The 22,153-nt window shown below is 49.3% G+C and overlaps 1 protein-coding gene across 2 annotated transcripts in view; it reads left to right on the forward strand.

The window, feature by feature from the left end:
• The window catches only part of LOC135916130 (prickle planar cell polarity protein 3-like), a 432,933-nt gene continuing 410,780 nt past the window's right edge, over positions 1-22,153 (forward strand). For both annotated transcript variants that reach the window (XM_065449392.1, XM_065449391.1), the window contains exon 1: positions 1-422. The gene's annotated coding sequence lies outside the window, so the exon portion shown is untranslated. The remainder of the gene's footprint in view (positions 423-22,153) is intronic.

Here is a 22,153-nt window from a genome sequence, read left to right on the forward strand (position 1 = left end):
TCTCGCGTTGTGGTGGCGAGAGGGAAGCGGGCCGCACAAAGTTCTGACTCAGCTGAGGTTCCCAATGGATACGTCCCGCGGCGTCGAGCGTTGGTGCTTGTGTGCTTGCCCGGGTGGTGGTGATTTCGAACGCGTGCATCGGTGTTGACCATCGGAGCAGCGCATTGGCCTCTGGATTACCGCTTCGATTGTGCTTCGAGCCTCTTCACTTCGGTGCCCCGCTGTCCTCGTCGCCAGCTACTTTTGTGTTTTCCACCGGCCGAATTCGTTTGTGAGCTACGGCGGCGTGCCCGCGTGTTGTGTGTGGCCGGTCGCGGAAGGGGGGTGTGCGCGCACCGCCTCCTTGCCTCCGGGCCAAGGTTGGTTTGTTTCGTGCGCGACTGCCCGGCTCCTCGACTTCACTGACATGACCAAGATATGCGGTGAGTGCACTGTCCCTTTGCAACGAAAGTTTCTCGTTCTTTTTTCCCCTCGCGGGACGATTTTCTTCAGGCGGTGTCAACAGACTTCGTCCGAGGACAAGGCAATCTCCCGTGTCCTCTATCAGGCTGCGCTCAGAAGGATGTCGTGTCGTCGCGTCTACTTAAACGTGCCCATGTGCATCGCGAAACCGTCGTTTTTGCTCTTTGTTATGAATACAGGTGGAGTTTGTGCAGTGCAGTTCAGCTGCGGAACTAACCCTCATCAGAGGAGCGCACAGGTGCAGGGATGAGCTTGGTGCAAACTCCTCGGTGACAGACGTGCCGGCTTGATGTTGGCCCAAGGTCGGCGAGGCGTCTCCGTCTCAACTGCCACTTGCTAATGTTTATCACGTAACTCAGCTTCAGGCGTTTTTACCTCAATCGGGCGGTGCACTTTCGATCGCGATCGAGCTTGATCGGGATCGAATTTCACGGCCGCGACTTGTTCCCTTCCGTAGCTTGTGCAAAGGAGCAAATTGCGATCGAGAAATTCGATTCTGATCGGGCTAGATCGCGATCGGAGCTTACCCGTGTGGCCAGAGTATTACTAGGGTCCTTCAGTACTTTTCAATATCCTGGTATCACAGATGAAACACTGTTTTGAAACTGGCTGAAACTCCCCTGACGCAAGCTGTGGTGTAGAGTAAATTGAGCATTGCGTATTTTATGCAATATATAATCGCCTAATTGATGTCGTTGAACGTTCGTTTTATAACCCAGATCATTTATTGTAACGGTAAGAGCCGTGCAGGCTTTGATCTATTAGTTATATTTCGCAAAGTTATTGGTTATATCGATGTTCGTAATACTTTCAAAGACAGCAAATTCATATTTACCAGCGCTAGGTGCTGTTTTTCATTCTATAACATAACGCCTGACCCCAATTGCCTATTGTTCGTTCCCCCAGATTCGACTCGCTTGATGCTTACTCTAGGCCTGACGAATACCCGCAAACTGATATTGCCGTTATGTAAGGGAAAATATTCGTACCGATTACCTTTAACTGTGGAAGTATGCGCGTTTATTATTGTTACCATATTTAGAGAGCGCGATAAAGAAAAGACTCACAAGTACGCAGGCGAACCTCGCCAGCGCTCAAAAAACTCGAGGTGCTTACCGTTGCCTACGACGCACCTGCTGGTTATATAGCAGGTGCGCTGAATTCTATTGGTCCCGAGCTTTTTATAAAACCGCCAAAGCCGCAGTTCACTGCGGTCACAATTGAAGTGGTCCGACCCGAAATAGCGGAAGGTTCTTTTTCTTTCTGAGGCGCTTGGATAAACGTTTATTCAATCAATCAACGTGCGCTGTGGCGGCGAGGGAAAAGCTTTATTGTACGCGGCGGTTCGGTTCCAGAAGCTCTTTGTTCGGAAATAATAGTCGCTTTCTTTATCCGCCACGAGACGCGAGTTGACGTCGACTCAAGCGCTTGCGTGTGGTCACTCAGGCCTTTTAGAGTTGTGCTGCCTCTTACGGGCTCTATATCTCTTCATCTATTCACTCGAGGACCTAAGAAAGCTTCCCCGACGTTAGCTGACTTTCTCACCTGCCGCATTCCACGTGCATATGAAAATACTGTAGGCGCGGCATATGGTGCTATACCGTCAAAATGTGCGAGCGTAAAAGCGGTACAGAAATGGTCTGCGTCCGTGGTCGTCCTTTGCTGTGCACCGGTCCAGCAGTGGCGTGGTACGGCGGGCGATTATGGTTCTTCGTGAGGGTGCGTTGGCGGAGTGGTTCCCCCCCGGAGAAGGCAACGACCATTGGCGTGAAAGCCCGCCGCCCCCCCGCCCCCCCCCCCTTGGAGTTTGGCTGCAACGAAAAGTCATGAAAGAGAGAGAGAGGGAGAGACGTAAGAGAAGGCCTCTCTTCTTCTTTTTCAAGGCATATCTTTGTTACTGCAGCACGACCGCTGCGCCTCCTTCCACTTCTATGTTCGTGGTGCTCTGTCTGCGTCCTCCTTCCTCTTCGTTCTTTCTTTTTTTGAAGAAGAAGATAGCGCTGGGGAGTGGCTTTTGGGAGGAAGAAGAAAGAGTGAAGAAAGAAAAGAAAAACGATCAAGCGAACAGAGGAAATGAAACTCTCGTCGCTCGCTGCGGCGATTTTTTAAACGTGCGCCCGTTCCGACCTCCTCTCCCTCGAACGAGCAATTAAGCATCCTCGTCAGGTGCCTGCCCTGCTTGCTGCGCGCCGTGTGTTTGCAGCGCAGTCGAGAAGGGGGGGGGGGGGAGAGCAACAGATGAAGGCGAGAGGTTTGTTTGGTTGTTGGGCTTCCTCGAGAACTGCCGCGACGGCTTCTTCTTCTTGTAGTCCCCCCTGCACTGGCTCGTCGATACGGGGAAAAGAAACTTTTGGCGCCTCCTTCAAGGTCGGCCCGCATGAACGAAGAAAGGCGAGACAGGTTGAAAGCAGCATCGACGGATAGCAAAAAGAAAAGGAGAAACAGTACTCTGCCCTCTCAACGATTTGCGCATCCGACGTTCCTGCACCCGTCGTCTTCGTCACACCCTCAGGCGTTTAGCGTGGCTCGTTTTCTGGCTTGTAAAACTGTTCCCCAGCCACAGGAAGTCCGGGGAGGGCTATGGCCTTGCTTACTTCCTATCGCTTTTAAGTGCGTTGTCTCTGGTTGGGTGGCGCTGTGCCCTGGGAAACGTCTCGGCGAGATATAAGAAGGAAGAAGAAGCATGTGCTTGCTGCGGTAAAGCTAGGGAAACTATGGAGCATCTTTTATTTTAATGTGAAGATATCTGTCCAGCGGTCGATTTAGGCACCACTGGACTCCTCGGAGCCCTTGGGTTTAGCGAGAGCAGGGGGAAGGTAAACATGTCCGCAATAGAGATTAGTAAGAGGCGAGTGGAAGATTGGTGGAGGAAAAGTAGGGAAACGACAAAAAATGGAGACGTGCAAAAACAAAGTTCACAATAGGGGGTCAAGAAATTTGGTTATGGAAATTCATCGTGCGTTTTCTCTTCTTGTTCTTTTTTCTTCTCTTTTTTACCCAGTTAGGACATCAGGAATTATATTAGCAAGAGCTTAGTGGCGAAATCCGCCGCCCCGTTCCGAAGGGGACGCTGATAACATCCATCCGTCTCGGGCTGTTGGAAATTCGTACCGTTGATAAATGGCCATCCCACCGAACGAAAAGCGAAACGCCGTATATATATGTATATATATATCTTCAATCTAGAACGTGCTTCCGAGCGTGTGCAATTGAGCTGTTTTCTCGTGCATGTAAACAGGTTGCTGTTTTGGCATCGGAAAGATCGTCGCCGCAGAGAGAGATCACGGTCGTCCCGCCTTCTTATGGAATATTCATTCATTCATTCATTCATTCATTCATTCATTCATTCATTCATTCATTCATTCAATCCACGCTTCATACGCTTAATCGATGTACCCGAGATATACACCGGTTCACTACGCCATCTATTACGTACATAAGGGATGGCCCAGCCTTTCTCGTATTTGGGAACAATGGACACGCTATATATATATATATATATATATATATATATATATATATATATATATATATACACACGGGTCTCGAAACGCTATAAACGTCGTCCTTTTTGATGCCCGTGGCGAGTGTTCGTTTATTTTCAAGGAAAATACACTTGACCACACGCGCATTCAAGCCACCCTTCTTTTCGTTCAATGCATCAAGGTACGCGCGACATGCGTTTAACATTCCACTGCATATTTACTGCGGGTCTCGCCGTTCCCATCGTCCTTCTTTTGGCGCTTCGCGTCAGCCCTCGACAACATCGCGTTCGGCAGACGCACTCGGACTGCGGGAGTGGGTGTCGGATGAAAATCAAAGTCCAACATGCTTTGCTACTTGTGCGGGCGCGACAGTGTCGAATGATCCGGACGCGCTCGTGCAGGTCACGAAGCGACTTAGGTTTTGACCATGCCATCGCCGGGCGAAATTACGCGCACTGATGCGAAGTGTTATTCCCACTTTTGCGCCGTGATTTGCAGATCACTGTAAAATAATTTACACCCTAAAAAGTGAAAAAGGGTGTATGTGTCTATAACTCACACCCTTAAGAGGAAGCTTTAGCTCGGGCCCAACTCCGACGGGGCCTATTCAAATACATGTAAAACGCAAAAACGTTTTTCTGAGATAACCCCTGGACCGATTTTAATGAAGTTTGTTGCATTTGAGAGAGAAAGTTAAATTCTAGTGACTGTTGGAAGCGGAATTTTGATTTAGGTCCTGGATCTTGTTAAAGGAATTTTCAAAAATTCGGAAGTTCGAAAAAAATAGAAGAACGAAGTTTACAAATTCATAACTCTGCATCAAAAACAGATATCGCGGTTCTGTAAACGGCATCCATTAGACCATCGAAAGCGGACAAATTTCATATGTCATTTTATATCTTACATGAATTTGTTACGTTGTTTACAAAGGTCCTGCAAAAGCTCTATTTCCATAATAATAAATTTTTTTAGATTCATGTATAGCATATCAATTTTGTCCGCTTTAGATGTACTATTAGAGGCAATTCAAAGAATTGTAGTATCGTTTTTCGTTTTAGAGTTACAGAGTTGTAAACTTGATAGTTTCTTTTTTTTTAAATTTGCGATATTTGTCAATTTTTAATAAAAAATTAAGGACCTAAATCAAAAATTCAAAACCAACAGTCACTAGATTTTAAGTTTCTCTTTTAAAAGCAACAAACCTCGTCAAATTTGGTGCAATGGTTGCCGAGAAAAACGAACTCTCCTTTCACATGTATTAAGATAGGGGCACCCGAGCTAAAGCTTCCTCTTAAGCTGTTATCTATGTAACGGACACCGTAAGGGTGTGAGTTATAGACACACTTACACCTTTTTTCACTTTTTAGGGTGTAAATTATTTTAGTGTATATAGCTACCAACTGTACTGCTTAAACAATTAAGCGTAAGTCTACGGTATGACCCACTCTTAAAGGGAACACCTAAATGACAACAAATGCAGACGTTGGACTGGTTGGACCATGGCATGACGTTGGACTCGTTGGCTAATCTTAGAAAGCGTGCGGGTCAGTGTGAGGGACGTAATTCAAAGCTCGCCTGCTCTCCTGTCTCCGTGCTGCATTTTCTTGCTTTTTCCATGCTCTTTTCGTAATAAAATTCATAAATTACATGTTTACAATTGCAATATTTCTTCGACTGTGTCGTGAAACTGCAGCGAACGTGATGCATTAGGCGAACATTTCATTCATGCTTATAAAGTATATAATCTACGGGAGTTCGTGGCATATTTCAGCTGTAGTTTGATGGTGGAGTACAAATTGGGTGTTTCGTTTTAAGAGCTCATGCCTTCCGCTTGCGTGTAAGAGTTCTGTGATTACCCTTGCGCTACAGATATGACGTTTACATGTGCAAGATTACGATGCCCTTTCTCGCGTTCGCTGAAACAAAAAAAGAAAAAAAAAGAATTGACACGTTACATTTGGAGATCGCGAATTTGCAGTGGCGTATTTTCGATAGGGCAATCATTGAAAACTGCATCACCTCACTGTACAGCAATGGATATTGTCTGTTTTTGTCTCAGGCTTTAATTCCGCGCAGCCATTCTATAAAACCTAATTTTTAAAGTGAACTGCTTTCTTTGAAACCGTCCCGAACTTCCCTGACCGTGGCTACTGGTTGGCTGGCTGGCTGGCTACGTGGTTGCTATATACTTCTGCTGTCTTGCTGTATAACTCGTAGTTAAAGAAATACAAATGACTTACATGCTGTTAAGAACGGCCAGCTGCAGTGCAAGTTTTGCCAACCAGTTGCGACTGTGGAAGCAACATCTCGGGAGCATCGCCGCCAACCTCTAGCCACAGCGTGATAAATCGACTTTGTGTCGCGGAACAATACGCGCTAGGATACTCTCCGTCGCTTCAGCTAGGGTGCGTTCGATGAAGCAGGCTTTGTGCTGAAACCGCCGCCAAACTTTAGCCTCATCGCCGTTGTGACGGAATGAGTTCGGCGGGCCAACTATTGTTACCAAACTCCCCAACGCGGACCTGATCTGCTACGGGTGCGCGAGTTGCCGCGGGAACGCCGTTTTTCGCTCCTTCCCACGCACCGACCAAGACGCGAGACAACGCGCTACCCGGAACGGCTCCGAGTTCTATGAAATTCGTGTGGTGTCGGTTTCGGACCGTAAACACGTGTGTGTATGCGCGTGTGTGTGTAAACCGTGCCGCGGAGAGGCGGCTAGTTTGCGATGACTAAACGAACGTTCGCATCACCTTGTATCAGGAGAGGACCGAGTGTTTAAAAACCGCTGTTGTGCGGGTGCTCAGGTCACTCTCTCTCAAGCAGTCATGTTAGACTGATATAAATACTGTAAATAAACCCATATTCCTCGTTCTCGATGAGAAGCAGTCCTTCCCTTCATCAACGTCCTCAGCGTGGATAATTTGGACGACGGCATGGGCCAGCTACCTTCTAATTCATGCCCGACTCCAATCTTGACAACGGATCACGAGCGATGGGATTGAGCCCCCAATCCTGACAATGCCCGCACAACTGACGTGGAACCTTTGTGTAACTGGTGGTGGTGATAAACTTTATTGGAAGGGGAAGGGTAAAGGGGTACGTGGCTGAGGGATTGGGCTCAAGTAAGGACCTAGGCCTGCTTGGCGTTCTCCGCCCAGTCCACCAGTTCAAGCTGTCGGTCGACGTCCCCGGAACTGAGCCAGGCTGTCCAGTCAGTCTCGCTGCTGACGGAGGGATGAGAAAACATAATGACAAACAGTGTTAGAGCAAGGGACGTACGTCTCGGGGTCCAGGTAAGGGTCCAAACGCTTCAGCTTGAGACATCCCTTGTTCGACCACCGTTGACCACTTCAAGCATCCAACTTCACATGAACGTCTGTTTCTTGTTCTCTTTTTTTTTTCCTTTTTTGGGAAATGGTACGGATGGCCCCGTTCCTAGTACACAGAAACTCTTGCGCAGTCGAATACAAGACCGTAATGTTTGTGGAGTATGCTAAGGGTTTCCTTCTTCTTCGCTTTTTTGCGAGTGTATGCAGAATGATAAAAAAGAAAGACAGAGGCCAAGGAAGGACGTTGTCATTAGTGGAAGGACATGAACTGATTAGACCGCACTGGCAATGCATTTTTTTTTTTGCGAAGCCGGAGGCCAGGGAATGATATCATCAGACGCAAACTCTCAAGGCATCTTACTTTGCAACAAGCGATTACGTGCACTCTATATCGCAGTATAGTCCTGAAAAAAAAAAGAAGTAAATAAAGAGTCATAACTGTGACGTCGGGATTGTGCGCCTCATTTCATCTGGTATATTACCTCGATATTGAACCGAGGAATGAGTACGACGGGGCATTCGTTGTATACGGTTTGTTTGCTTTTTCTTTTTGCGTGTATTTCTGAGTAGGATAAAAAGAAGGCTGGAGGCCAAGTAAGAACATAACCACAGGTTGCAGGGCAGTAACTGATTACCCCCACGATCTCAGTCACATCTAGTGAAGCTGGAGACCAAGAAGTGCACGGTGTTGCCAGGTGCCAACTCTAGACGTCCTGTCTAGCAACAAGCGATTTCTTCGCACCCTACGACAGCAGTCCTGGAAAAAAAAAAAGAAAAGAAAGAGTAAATAAAGATGCATAACGGTAACGCCGTACATGTGCATCCCAGTTCGTGTATATTACTTCGATATTGATTCTGCATTCGCGACGAAGCAGCTATTAGGGTGTCTCGACTCGGCGGCAGCCGGGTGTAATATATATACGAACGGCGCGACGCTCCACCTCGCCTCGCTGTTCTTCCGCGATCTTTCATCGCCCGGGCGATGGAATTAAGTCTCAATAATGTATCACGTACGCACTACCGACTTGGCAGCGGGCGCTCGCGGAGCAAACGAGAAAAAAGGAGCAGCGCGACGAGAAAACGCGAGAAATAAAGAAAGACCAGAAGAAACTACGTAATCGAGAGAGAAGATGGCGGGGGGCGTTGCAGAAACGAGCGCGCGCGCGAGAAGATTGCCTATATTCACGTCGGCTGAGGAGTCGACACGGCAGCGCGCGCCTGCATAATAAAACTAGCATTCTCCCCGTATATATATACCTCTCTATATAGAGTTATAACGTTACACGTGCGTGCGTGTGTGTGTTGTGCGAGGTCTATAACTTCGTCTGCGTGTTACGTCTGCTCCTTCTGCTGCAAAGTCTGTATAGCGTCGTCTGCTGTTTCTTGTCGGGTTTTCGTTGTTTCTTTTCCACGTAAATAAAATAAGGCACGATGGTTGGAGCCCCTATTCCAGGGCCCCACTGGCACGAGCGTTTTACTCTCTCTCTCTTTCTCTTCTTTTCCACGTGTACTACCCGCTGTACAGCTCGCAATATTCTTCTGCCGCCTTTTCGCGTAATCTGGAAGCGAGTAGAAGATACGAAGCCAGAAAAAAAGAAAGGAAGGGAATAAAGCTCTCGTCTTTTGTTTCACCACCGGCACGACTGGCGCTCACGGGAAAGGATGCGCAGCGCGGCTTCTCTGTATGGCAAAGAAGCCTGCCCAGCTACGGCGGCGGCGGAGAGGGAGCTTATTTCACGGTGCCACAGGCCGGGAGATCGCTTTCGGAAGGGGGCCTTGCTGCGAACATGCATGGCGCCGGGGAATTGCTTCCGGCGCGTGAGCGCCGTTCGCGCAGCCCAGCCAGGCAGATTCTCTCTCTTGCTTTCGTGTGAAACTCGGCGTCATGAACCCTGTGTCTCTCTCTCTTCCACCCTCACACACGCACACACCCCGCCTCCTCCTCCTATTTTGTTTAGCTCTCGTGGAAGGATACGGCGTTATAAGACTCGCACGGCGAGCTCGGATATACACGTTACTTCCTTCCTTTCATTCCTGTGTTTTTTTTTTTTAACGATTTGTCTCCGAGTAACTTTATCCAGTGTACTGCCGTGTGTCCCTGCGTGCGTGCGTGACTTCGTTTAACGCCGCGCTTGTGCCCGGCCTCTCGCGCCGTTCCAGGCTTTCCGAGGAAGAGAGAGAGAGAAAAGAGAAAGTAAAAGAAAAAAATCTTTTGTTTTGAGGGTGTCTCTGGGGGTTCTCTTCTCTCGCATTGCACTATGCAGTGTCTTGCTCTTCTCGAGTCTCGACCCTTCGAGAAACACGTTAAGGAAGGGTAAAAAGCCGACATCTTGCGGGCACGCGAACGTACACTTTCTCCGCTTGGTTAGCCTCTCTCTCTCTCTCCGTCGCGACACTTTCCTTGTCGAGAGCAGTGCGTTACTCACCCTTGGTGTCGTTCCACTCGGGTTGAAGGTAAAAGTGGCAACATCTTGAAGTTACTTTCCACTTACCTAAATGGAACGGCGTTCCACATGAAATCACAAAATATATCGCACATTGTTCTGTATATTCGAACTTGTTACTTCTTTTTAAGCGCACATTATAAATACGTGGCATGGTTTCCCACATACTTAAGCGTGGTTCCAGTTACAGGTGTGTAGAATAGTGTTCCGGATAACAGTGGCTGATTCCAGTTCGACATATTTATTATGCCGCAGATAAGTATATTAAAAAAATAACTTCAAGTATATGAAACGTCCTTTCATGTATTTCGTGATTATAGTGCAACGATTTAGGGGAGTGGAAGAGTTTTTTCCGCATACAGCTCTAGCCTAAATAGAACGTTAATAAGTATGTGTGCTCTGTAAGATCATTTACTCCTTTAAAAGTGAATAAGAGTGTAAATCTGTGTATAACTCATACCTTTACTCTCTTTTTGGGTGCAAGAAGATGAATTGTAGAGATATTTACGCCCCTATTCGCCTTTAAAAGGTGTAAATTATTTTACAGTGTGGCTTGGTGTCCCAACTGTTTTACTGGCGTGTTTTTCGCACGAACTAGCGTGCATAATTTTTTTTTTTTTTTCCTCAGCGGAGATTCTTCGAAGTTGTGCGTTCTTCCACTTCCAGTCGTCCGCGAAGCATGCATTTGTTGCTCGAATAAACGGTGCATTCGTAAAGCAAAACTAATTGAGTAAAGCTCTAATTTCTCGCGTTGGCCCGGGCAAGCATTATCGGCAATTGGCACTGACACCATCCGTCATAATATCGCAGCCCTGCGATCCTAGCGCCTCTTCTGTAACTGCATTACGATTTACGCACTTCAGTCTTATTTAGTATCATCTCAAAATACGTACACATTAATGTACAGGGAGAGGTCTCAATAATTACAAGAAATTTTAGAATTAAGATAGTGACGAATTAGTATTAGAGCAAAATAACCAAAGCGAAGCTTACGTTTAACATGTATCCAAATCGAGTCAGAAAAAAAAAATATATTGAACAGGTAAGTGAGGGGGAAAACGTGATCACGTGAGTAAAGCAGTCTTATTTCAACGCTGCGCCTATTGCCTAAATGAAGGATTTCGTTTTAACGGAAGAAAGCTCCGGCCACCTTTAGATTTCCCTTTAAGCGGAGTTTACTATACCATGGAGTCCTCCCTCGGTGACTACCTCCGAAATGTCAGGGACGGTCGTAAAGGAGGCGTCTTCGCAATAAAGCCGTCTTCGCTGCGCGGAATGGTTTGTTTTCCCTGCACGAAGGCGGCTAATGAAAGCTGCCACGATAGAACTGAATGTCGCCTCACTGTGTGCCTCGCGTGTTCGTGGCCCGGTATACCGTTCTCACTTTTTATGACGCCCCCCCCCCCCCCCCCCCCTTCATACACACAGACACCCGAAAGGTTCTGGGTCGCGACACCGGCGAGTATGCGATCGCCGCGACGGTGCCCGGGAGAGGGCGCGCGCATAGCTTTCGGCACCGAAGATACCTTGTCTGCAGCGTATGTCTGGCGTCGCGGGGTACAGAACATAAAATCTGCATGCAGATGACTTTGGTTTCACGTCCCTGTCCCGTGTGTGCACACACACGGGTGCCGCGAGATTGTGGGCATGAGCGTAATTCACGGTATGCTGCGAGACAGAGGGAGCGCGATGCAGTCTTTTTTTGCCCATATCTCGCAAGACATGCATATTACATGGCGGCGTGGCTCTTGTCGTCGGCGCCGTGAGAATAGCTTTCGGAACCCACGTAAAGAGAAAGCTGTGGAAATCGAGGAATTCAGAGATAAAAGAAAGATAATATTGTGAGAGAAACGCGGAATGGTCCGCTGTGGCTATATGAGCGCTGCCCCTCGGGCCTCTCAGGTGTTATTCTAGAAACATGATCTTGGCTTGTAGCGCGAAGTGAACACGGACACAGAAAGACACGCGCTCGTCCTGTCTGCTCCTTTCTGTGTCCGTGTTCACTTCGCGCTACAAGCCAAGATAATGTTACCGTACCTACTCGCCCAACTGTCTATCCTTTTGCGTTGTTCTAGAAACCTATCCGGGGGGTCTTTGCCATATTGTCGAACTCCGCCACGTTTGGGTTTTGAGCCAATCAGAGAGGGCGCGTACCGCGTTGTGAACCGTTCAGAGGTGACGTGATTGCGAAATTCGAATTCACAAATATGGCGGAATTTGACGGTCCGGAATAGTCGCGTAGGAGTGTGGTAACCCTGGTGATGTGCTACACCTAGCTACTCCGTGTCGAGGAGGTTGTTGAGGAGGATAACATAGATAGAGAGAGGAGGAGGGGGAGGGAAGGGGCGGGGGGACATCGGAGGCAGAAAGGTGAAGTGAGCCTGAGCAAGCACCTCGGGCCTGCTACTCCACGCTGGGAAAGAAGTTTGGGGGAATGACAGACTTGTGAAAAGGAAGGAGCGTGTTTGGCATGAGGGAGTTGATGATGAGAGCTGCACAACATATTGTTTCTGTGCAACGCGATACGTGCACGTTTCACGGTACACGCGTCTTCACGGGCACGATGTCGGGGCTATCTCCAGCGTACCCAGAGAGAGAGAGAGAGAGAGAGAGAGAGAGAGAGAGAGTACGCGCGCAGTGGGGCGATGGCGTAGGGAGTGCAGTGAACTATAAAGCCCCTTTAACTTCGTAAAGCAGTGACACTCTCCTCCTCCGCCTTCCCTCCTCCTCGTTTCTCCTCTTTTTCACGCTCCCTCCTCGGCCGTGGCGCCTCCTACACTGCTGGAGCGTAGCAACGGCGCCAACATGCGCTCCTCGCCCCTCCGTAGACGGTTCTCGAGCAAAAATGGCGCTGATGCACGGCGCGAGGGCCCACGTGATGCTATTAGGCCAATAGCGACGCGGCGTCGGCCTCGGCCAGAGCGCGCGAGGAGGAGGCGGCATTCTTCAAAGCGTGGCACTTACTTTACGAAGTTTAAGGGGCTTTACAGTGAACTACGTACACATGCGAGGCGCATGCGTGTACTGCGCATTAGCGCCTCGCAACGCGCAGGCGCCTGGACTGCTGCTCCATAGAGCCTGCATGAAGTTGGGTGCTATGTCGTGTTATAAAAAAAAGGAAAAGAAACATGTCGATGGCGATCTTGTCGCGCGCAGTGTGTGCCTTCAAGCGTCGTACCGACGTTGTGCGCATCACAAATTTGTAGTTCTTGAGGAGATTGTGGGCGTTCGCGGTGGAGGAGCTGCGTATAGTTAAATGGCTTCGGAACTTAAGAACAGAGAAAAAATTGCTATACACTTCTTTTTTTGTTGTTGCTTGATTCGCAGTGGTTAGTGCGGGGTCAGCAGCTCTGGTTTTGGTCTCTTCAACTCCCTCGATCCTGCCTTTCTTTTGCGCAGACGCTCGACGTGACCCTATCAAGGTATACATACGGGGACCGTGCGGCTGCACACAAGAGATAAAAACTGCTGCTGATGCGCCTAAAGCCGCTTCTTAGACGAGTTCCACCAATCTGAAATATAAGTAGTTCCTTTCTTTCTTCTCGGTCTTGCATTTCTTCCTTTCTTTTCCTTTTCTTTCTTGTTCCGGTGGTATCGGCTCGCCAGTTGCGCTTCCTCTACTTCCCCCGGCGCGTCTGCACAGACGACCTGCGACAGACAGGGGCGTCTTGTGAGCGAGGATTAGGGCGTTCGTATTTTCCCATTATGCTCTGCGCGATATAGATTTACGCATCCAGGCTTGACTCGGGATTAGGGCCGACCGTCGCCGCCTGGTCGGATTACACGGGGCTTCGAGTCAGCGGGGCGAGGTGCTATAAACCGCATCGGAGCAGCTGCAGCCGGCCGGTCTTGTCTCGGCTCGGTACACACACGCGCCTTTGCACCGGTGCGACAGCGACCGCCGCAGTTACAGCAGAGCCTTGTCGTGAAAGTATGCGCTGGTATACTGCGTCATTGCTGGAAACACGTTACGCAAACTTGTGTTCGCTGGCTTTACATGCATGCTGCGAAGCGAAATGTGTTACTCGACGCCGTGCAGAGAAGAGGACTTCCACACGAGCGTGTGCAACGTATGTGGTGTTTCCAGAAGGTCATTCAGATCGTCTCAACGGAAACACTACGTCTCCTCCTCGGTGCTTATTAGCGACAGTCGACTTCCTTCATACCTGCGGTGACAAATCGGGCTCAAACCCGGTTGTCGATCCCCACGTCGCTATCATCGACGCCACCTTCTAATCTAGCGCTATAGACCTACGTCGCTGTAACCGATGATTCGTTATGTCGTCGCCGACTATTTCTAACTCCGATTGTATGAATATCGTTCGACGGCGGTAAAAAAAAAGTTCTTCGCCGTCTTTCTACATCAGTTGGCACCGAACTTCGCAACGTTGGCAAGCACTATACAGCCTACGAGTCGCCTTGCGTCCACTCCATGTGTCCTCTGGTCACCCATCGCCCGCGGGTCTTCGCGCCACCGACTTCGAGATTTATGTACGGTGCTCGCGCGGAGTTCGGTGCTATAATGCACCTCCCCTCGCCTCCCAGCCTCCCCGTAGGGTTGTGGGGGCGGTGTTGTGGCTTGACTGCGTACAGGGCCGCGCTCGCCGCGAATTGATCGCAGTTGTCGTCCCGGCAGGCGAATATAGCTTTCGGAGGGGCGCGTCTTCGCCGCCACCTTCCCACCCTTCCTACATTGGCGCCTCCGTGCACTGATCGGATCTGTGGCCCATAGAAGACGAACGAAGAGAGAGCAAATGATAAATGAAAGGTAGGGAGGTTAACCAGGACTGAGCCCGGTTGGCTACCCTACACTGGGGAAAGGGAAACGGTGACGGAAAGAAGAGAAAGTCCACTGGGGATATCGTTCAGTCACTCAGTCCGGATTACAGACGCTGACTCAATCCTGTATCTTTCAAATATCGCAGCAGAGCTTTTGTGGCCTTTTGTAGCTGCGATACGCGAGGCCAAGACGAACGAAGGGCTCATGCACACGTGGTGGCTGCGGTGATGGCTGACCACGTACTCTTGTTAATTGGACTCATTAGCGGCGCCAGCGCGATTCCTGTCGTCTCATGTATAATGAGTGGGGAAAGATGAAAAGTTGGGAGTGAGGAAGGGGAGGGGGGGGGGGGAGCACAGGGATTTTGTCCTGACTGCTTAGCGGCGAATCACGTACGTAATTATTAGTCCGTTGGCATGTTTGTCGGCAGGAGGGTGGAGTGTGCGTTCTTTTTTGCACGCCGGAGATTTTTTAGTGTTCCGACATTTTTTCGCGGTGTACCTGTAATTGGCGGCGATGGCTTGTCTACAGGCTGTGTGTGGGGAGAGGGCGTGTGGCGTCGGGTTTTTTTCACTTATAAGTATGAGCGGGAACAGTCAATAGAGGGGATCATTTCGCTTATAAAACTGAATTTAAACGGTGCATACAGCACGGCCATGTCTTTCTTGCAGTTGACATGTCAACATATAGTTATTGTGGTAGAGAGTCTAAAGAGTGGCTATAGAAATTCTTGCAGACACCTTTGACTTTCATGTACTATTGTCATTTTGACCATTGTTATTATCGTCGTCGCCTTATCAAGTCTCGATCGACTGCAGGAAATAGGCATGTCCCAGCTATCTCCAATTCGCCTCCCGCCTTGCGTCAGCTGACTCCGTCTCGTGCCTGTAAAGTTTCTAATGTCATCGCACCAATAATTCTCTGTCGTGTTCTTGACTGCGATTTCTCTTTCGTCGGCATCCATTTTGTAAATCTAATACACTAGCAGTTATTTTGTCCACGCATCACATGACCTGCCCAACTTAACTTTTTTCTATTAGTTTCGACTAATATATATCATTTTTTTTTCATCGCTTGTTGCGCGTTTCTTCGAAGGTGGCGGATTTGACTTGTTGGCACTGTGTTTTGTTACATGCTCACATGCTCCTCCATGTCTCTGTCGTACCGTTGTTTCCACTTGGTGATGTACACCCTTCTTCTTATCAAGCTTGTTTGCTATTCTTATCTCCCTGCACCACCTGGGTCACTGTATACGCGCTTATGCCAAGAATTAACCACTTCCTTCACTCTGTATCGGGTTAATGCCATGTTTGATAAAGGTCCTGGTCTCTTCGCGCCCCCTCCCCCCCGTCTCCTGCAGCAAACAAAAGCAAAACAAGTGAAGCTGTAACAAAGCCTGTTTATTTAATGCGGTGGCAATTCGTTGTATTGATATCTGTTCCATTTCGTTGCTAAATCAAATTTACGCGCGCATACCGAATTATCTTGTCGAGATTGGGATCGAAGGAGCCGCAGAAAAAGCATAAACAACGCGCATACCACGTGGTACAGGGGAGCTGACTATTCACTGATGGGTCGACGATCCACGCCGTGGACGCGGTCACGAGATCACGACATGCCGCTGCCGTATATCCTGCCTTATGCTATGCATATACTGCGCATCCCTCAATACAGCGCCCCTCTCTCTCCGTAGGGTCATTTTGCCCTTTTCTTTCTTTAACTTCCTTTCTTTTCCACGCGCCATTGTGAAGGCTGCCCTGCGTCCGCTTCGGGGCCACCCACAACTGCGCACGCCCCATGGCCGCCGCGCTTCTCCACGCGCGGGGTCCGGGAAGGCACGCGATTCCTCGCTGCAAATGCGCGTGTACCGTGTGTATGTGCGATGGGTTGGATCCGGAGACAAGGTCGGGTCAGGAGGGATCCCCCCCTTCCCACAGCATCGGCTAATGGGATCGGCTGGCGGCGTACGGTGCGCCTAATGATCTGCACCACCGTGTAGTAGACGATGTACTGCGTCCACGCAACATCCCCTCCTTACACAGAGCTTGAAGGGGGGAGGGGGGGGGGGAAGGGCCCACACACACGCGCGCCGAATGTTTGATAGCTCGGCCCAACCAACGCCGCGTTCTGTACTGTACACGCATCGTGTCATATGCCTGCATGCCTTGCGTGAAGGCAGTGCGAATTGTCATTACGCGTTTATTACGCTGTCGGCTCGATTCCTGTGCCGCCAATATTGGCCGACGGGTCATTGTGACAGGTGCGGCACTGTTTTCGTATGCAAGAGTGGGGGGAAGGTCGGCCGGGTCGCTCCGAAAGCGTTCGGCCTTTTAGTGCAGCGAGATTAACCGAAGCTGAGCTACGGGTTGGCTTCGGTCAGACCTCGACAGGGTGACCACGTGGGAAAAGACAAAAAAAAAATGATAAAACGCCGAGCTGTGATGATGGCCGCGGTAAGTTCTGTTGCGGAATAGCTATAAGGTGCCCCGGCGTGTCCACACTGCAGGCTGTAATACTATCCGCACTTTTTTCCCCCCTCTTAAAATACATGTACCTTGACCCCCCCCATCCTACCCCTGCCTATGCGTGTCCTCTGCTGAGAGGCAGTTACTGCGCTGCACTTTACCTCAACCTTTCCTTCCCATCATCAAGAATCTCCTTCTCTCTCTCTCTCTCTCTCTCTCTCTCTCTCTCTCTCTCTCTCTCTCTCTATGCGCCGGCTGAATAAAGTCTGGGGACGACGGTGCTTCCTCGTCTCTGGTCAGTGCTTAACTCTTTCGCTGCCCTCATAAAAAATGCAGCAGCTTTAGGTTATTCTTACGCGTACCACGAATGTTGCGGAACTGCAACCGTATATAGTATACGCTGCATTCCGTATACGCGCAGCTTTAGCATCAGGTACGCAGACTCATTTGCCTAAGTGTAACGATGCGCTCGTTGTATTGCTTCAGCGGCACGAATAACTATGCACTTAAGTACTTTAGTGTTCGTTTATAGCACGCCTCGGAGTATGCATATCACAACGTCAGAGCGCTAAAAGTAATGGAAATGGCTCATATATTTGTGTTGTTATTAAGGCATGTTCTCCCGTGATGTCTCGTTGTTTCTTTGTCGATGCATTCCCCAGTGAACGGGTGTAAGGTGATATGCGCTCATTTGGTCCGCATATAGCTGCGCTTATGCAAAATAAGCGGTAAATATGCGTGGTACGATGAACTTGCGGTATGTTTTTCACCGTTGAGCTGAATATTCTCCCACGGTGCTCGAGGAACGCAGTCACTTTGCCGATACGGAGACGTCTATAGTCGGTGACAACATCCCCTGCAACTTTCTGCATCGTCGCTTTATCTATCAGGTGAGGTAGATAAAAGTTAGCAAATTAAACTTGACCATACTTTGTCACACTTGTTACTCGTAGCACTGTGGCAGCTGCAGGACTCCTCAGCCAACAGGAAAGAAAAGCAGTGACAAATACATCTCTGTGCTCAACTCGAGATAATTTGTATACATGCGCCAGTCAGTTACGTTTGCCTTTTTTTCGTAGGCGTCACGGGCAGAGCCGAAGTACTTTCAGTGACGTCATCACTCTGGAAGTATGTTCTGGCGCGCGGAGTCGTGTAGGCGGCAGAGGCCGTGCTGGTATGCTGAATTCCTTATTCGTCACCGTGTATAGTTTACAACGCCGCCTCCACACGTTGTACGCAGATTTCTCAACTTATCAAGGCAGTTGAAATGCCCGGAAATTTACATCGCGCTGATTAGCTTCGTTCCGAATGTGGTACTGCCCTTACATTTTGCAATACGTTCTTGGTTATACGTATGGACACAGCTAGCTGCATCGGGTTTGTTAGCAAAGAGGACGCGAAACTTCGATGAGTGCTTTGAAAGAAGGCTTCGAAGCGGAAGGGTTGGCAAGCGAGATCAAAGCACGTGAAGTGGGCAAGTCATTCGTGTACACTAGGAAAGAAAAAGACTAATCGTGTAGGCCGTGTGTGTGTGTGTGTGTGTGTGTGTGTGTGTGTGTGTGTGTGTGTGTGTGTGTGAGAGAGAGAGAGAGAGAGAGAGAGAGAGAGAGATAGATAGATAGAGAGAGAGAGAGAGAGAGTATTAGGGTAGAATAAATGAATAACGTTTCGCAAGTTCTCTTTCATTCAGCCCATTTGGCCTTCCATCTATCTTTTCTCCTTCCTTTTGTTGCAGGGGAAAAGAAAAGAGACAACAAAGATAGAGGAATACGGGAGTGGTTTTTAGTGCGGAAACAAGCTTTTGCACTCCGCGGGAACCCACGCAACACTCGGACCGCTCGTGCGAAGTGTATCCGTCTTCGTTTGAGCCGCGATTGTTTTTTCACTTGCATGGCCGTTCGGGGCCTTCTGCCTATTATTCTGAACGGGGGAAAACGGCAGGTTCCTCTTGCACGCCTTCTCCGCTTTGTCCTCCAGGACTTTGTTTGTTTTGCTTCTCTCGTTCGTTCTTTCTTCTACGTCCTCGTTCGTTTTAGACACATCTTCAATACTCCGCCTCACCAATTCCATGTAGTAAAGCGGAGGCTACAGCCAAACTGAGAGTTTGTACACCCTATAGAGGCTGCTTGTTTGTTCCGTTGCTAACACGTACGTGGGGGCTTGTATAAACATCGAATTGTACGCTACAGCGAGCTCAAACTACACCCGCGATGAGAGGAGCCGCAGTTGAAAACTGCGTGCTAATTCTGACAACCTGTCGCGCACCGGAATTACGTGACTCGAAAGAGTTTCACCGGTGACAGCGATGTCACTTCGTGACGTTTCCGCGTCGTCTGCTTCGCAGCTGTCTGTCGTAGCCCCAACCTTGGCAGCACTGCACGGAGTTTGTGTGACAGATCTTGCCGGAGGCAGCAGGTGCACCGCCCCGATGCACAGTACTTCCTTACGCTTATGGTGCGGGGGGTACGCGTAAGTATACTGAATGCATTGCGGTGACAAATGGGGACATTTTTTATCGCCGACTATTCTTCGCCGTTCTTCGTCCCCCCCCCCCCCCTTTTTTTTTTACGACGCTATTCGGCCCTCGGAGTTGCAGCAACGCGCGAGGAAATAAAGAAAGCGTTAATAGATCGACGGGGCTGTAGACTTCTTACGTAGCTCTCTGGCTTTTGCTTCGCGACGCTAAAGCGTTTGACCCATTCGCGGAGGCTGTAGAATAGCTTTGGCGGCCCGGTTTCGGAACGCTCTAACCGCGCACGGAGCCGCGGAAACGAGAGTGATCGCTCGGCAGTTCCTTGGAGTGCCGCCAAAAAAGGATGGAGGAATATCGTGATGTATTGTAGGTCCCAAGAGGGGGAGAGTCTTTTACTTTCATTTCTGTTTTCTATTTCTTATTTTCCCCTTGTGAATTCCCCCCTCCTCCCACTTTCTTTTTCTTTTTTCGTGTTGGATTTTGTGTATCTCGCGGGTCGAGGCTTGCGGAGTCAAAGACTCGAAAGGCACGGGTTCAGCGGTCTGATGATGGTGGTGTGAGAAGCTTGTTCAAACAAACGCCATTGCTGCTGCTGCGTTAGAGGGAAAGACAGCGTAGCCTTTGTACGGAAGGCACCGTTTACGCGAATGTGGCTGGCGCGGTGAAGTGGGGGAGGGGCGTTCTGCGTGCCCCCTGGTAAATCGAGCGTTGCTTGAATGTGGGTCTCGGACGCGTGGAGCTCGGCGCCGGCTTGAAAGGGTCCGCCATTGTACTCTCCTAAAGGCTAAATGTAACGGTGAGAAACGTGTCTGTAGTCTCGGGTCTTGGCGTTGCGCCATATATATATATATATATATATATATATATATATATATATATATATATATATATATATATATTCGGGGTGTTTTGTGCGTCACTCAGACTTCGATTAGAGAGTGGTGACATCTCTGAGCGGATTTCGGAGACCACTTAGCTCACGTTGTTTGCATAGAGCTGTTCTAGAGAAGATGGCAGTATTCGCTTCTCCTGCTATCGCAGTAAATGAGCTCGTAAGCGATCGCCGAAGTCTGCTCAGAGTTCCCGTCCTTTTGTTTTTTTCAGTTTTCTTTCCTTTCTTTTCGGGACCTAGCGCATATATACTTGTATTTAGTCGTAGTTACCTTGGACTTCCTTGCTTTGTCCTTTTCTCGCTTGTCTGGCCGCTTAAAGTTTCGTGAATATACTCTCCACAATCGTCCCTCCTTCGGCACCTGGAGCAAGTTACGGCAGTACCTCCTCCTCTTCCTCAGTCCAATTCTTCTTCGCTCTGTGTGGGAAAGAAAGAACGAAACGGCTTATTTTCTCGTCCACAAGAAGAACACACACACACACAAACTTCCCATCGCTACCGTCTTGGCCGGCTTCGTTTCTTCATACTTCGAAGGGTCCCACTATTGTTCGGTCTTCTTCCAAAGCCACGCCGTTGTGAGCTCTCTATATACTGGAGTCTATAAATACCCAAACAGGTCCTGGGCCTCGAAGCTCCGTATTGTTCTCTTTTCTCCTATACGCGGTGGCTCTTGTTTTAGGCATGGCACGGGGTCGGCATCGCTTTGCACATTGTTTGTTTACTTTGCGTGCCGAGAAAGTGGCGATGGGAGAGAGGGGGGGGGGATTCAATTTCCGGTGCCGAAAGTGGAAATCGACCGGTTACACCCGAAGCCCAACAGTGAGGCGGTGGTGTAAGCGGTCCTGGATGCTCGGTTAGGAGTTAGAGGGGGAGGGGGAGCGTTGAAGAAGAGGCCAGCCCTGCAGGAGAGGAAGAAGGATGTCTGTCGGCGTTGTTCTCTCGCCCCTGTCATTGCGGCTTGGGCAAGGGGGAAACGCTGACAGCTTGCTTTCATCTGTGCCGTGGCCCTTGATGAATGGGCGCGAACGGGCTCCCGAATCGGCTACAGCGAGCGAAGCTTCGACCGTCTTTTGCTGTCGCCCGTGGCCTCAGCGGCGCGATCTTCCGTCTCCATGTCTTCTGAGGCGAGAACGAATACGGCGGCGCCTGGAGCTGTAGGAAACGCAAGCGTGACCTCACGGACGCCATTTGGTTTACCTCTTGGCGGTTTCCGTAGCTACGCCGCAAATTCGGTTGGGATGACGCGCGCATTTTAGCCGTATCTGTTGCGGGTCTATAGGACATCATTGCATACCGCTGCAAACTGAAGGAGCCAGCAACTAGTTTCGCGGTGCTTTGTTTATTTTTTCTTTCTCGCGCTTCGCCGCTTTGAACAACGTTAGCCAAGCAAATTTTGACAACTTGACCACGTCTATTAGTATTAACTCACGAGGAAACCCACAGTAATAGAATTTGTAAATTTCGTTCTTCCTCTTCTTCTTCTTTTCTTTTTGCTGGCACTGCATGCGACGGTGGCCCCGCCCCATCTTCATGACATCACGCACTGAAGTGCAAGCACGTGCCCATAGAGCCTGGAGTGCAGACGCCGTTGGACCGTTTCAGAGTGCTCGCTTGCTTACTACGTATTCGATGATCCCTCGGTTTTGACCAGTCAAAGGGGCTAGGATGTAAGGATCATGGTTCTGACTATTGTTCGTGAGCGCGCTCTCGAATAATTTTTGTTTTGTTTTTAACGTCCGGACGATGTGGAAGTTGCAACCACAAGGTGAAGCTCCGTGGAGCTCAGTGTCACTGTCAGCATATCAAAAGATTTGTGTCCGTTT

The sequence above is a fragment of the Dermacentor albipictus genome, chromosome 5, assembly GCF_038994185.2.
Source record: "Dermacentor albipictus isolate Rhodes 1998 colony chromosome 5, USDA_Dalb.pri_finalv2, whole genome shotgun sequence".
NCBI classification, from domain to species: Eukaryota; Metazoa; Arthropoda; class Arachnida; order Ixodida; family Ixodidae; genus Dermacentor; species Dermacentor albipictus.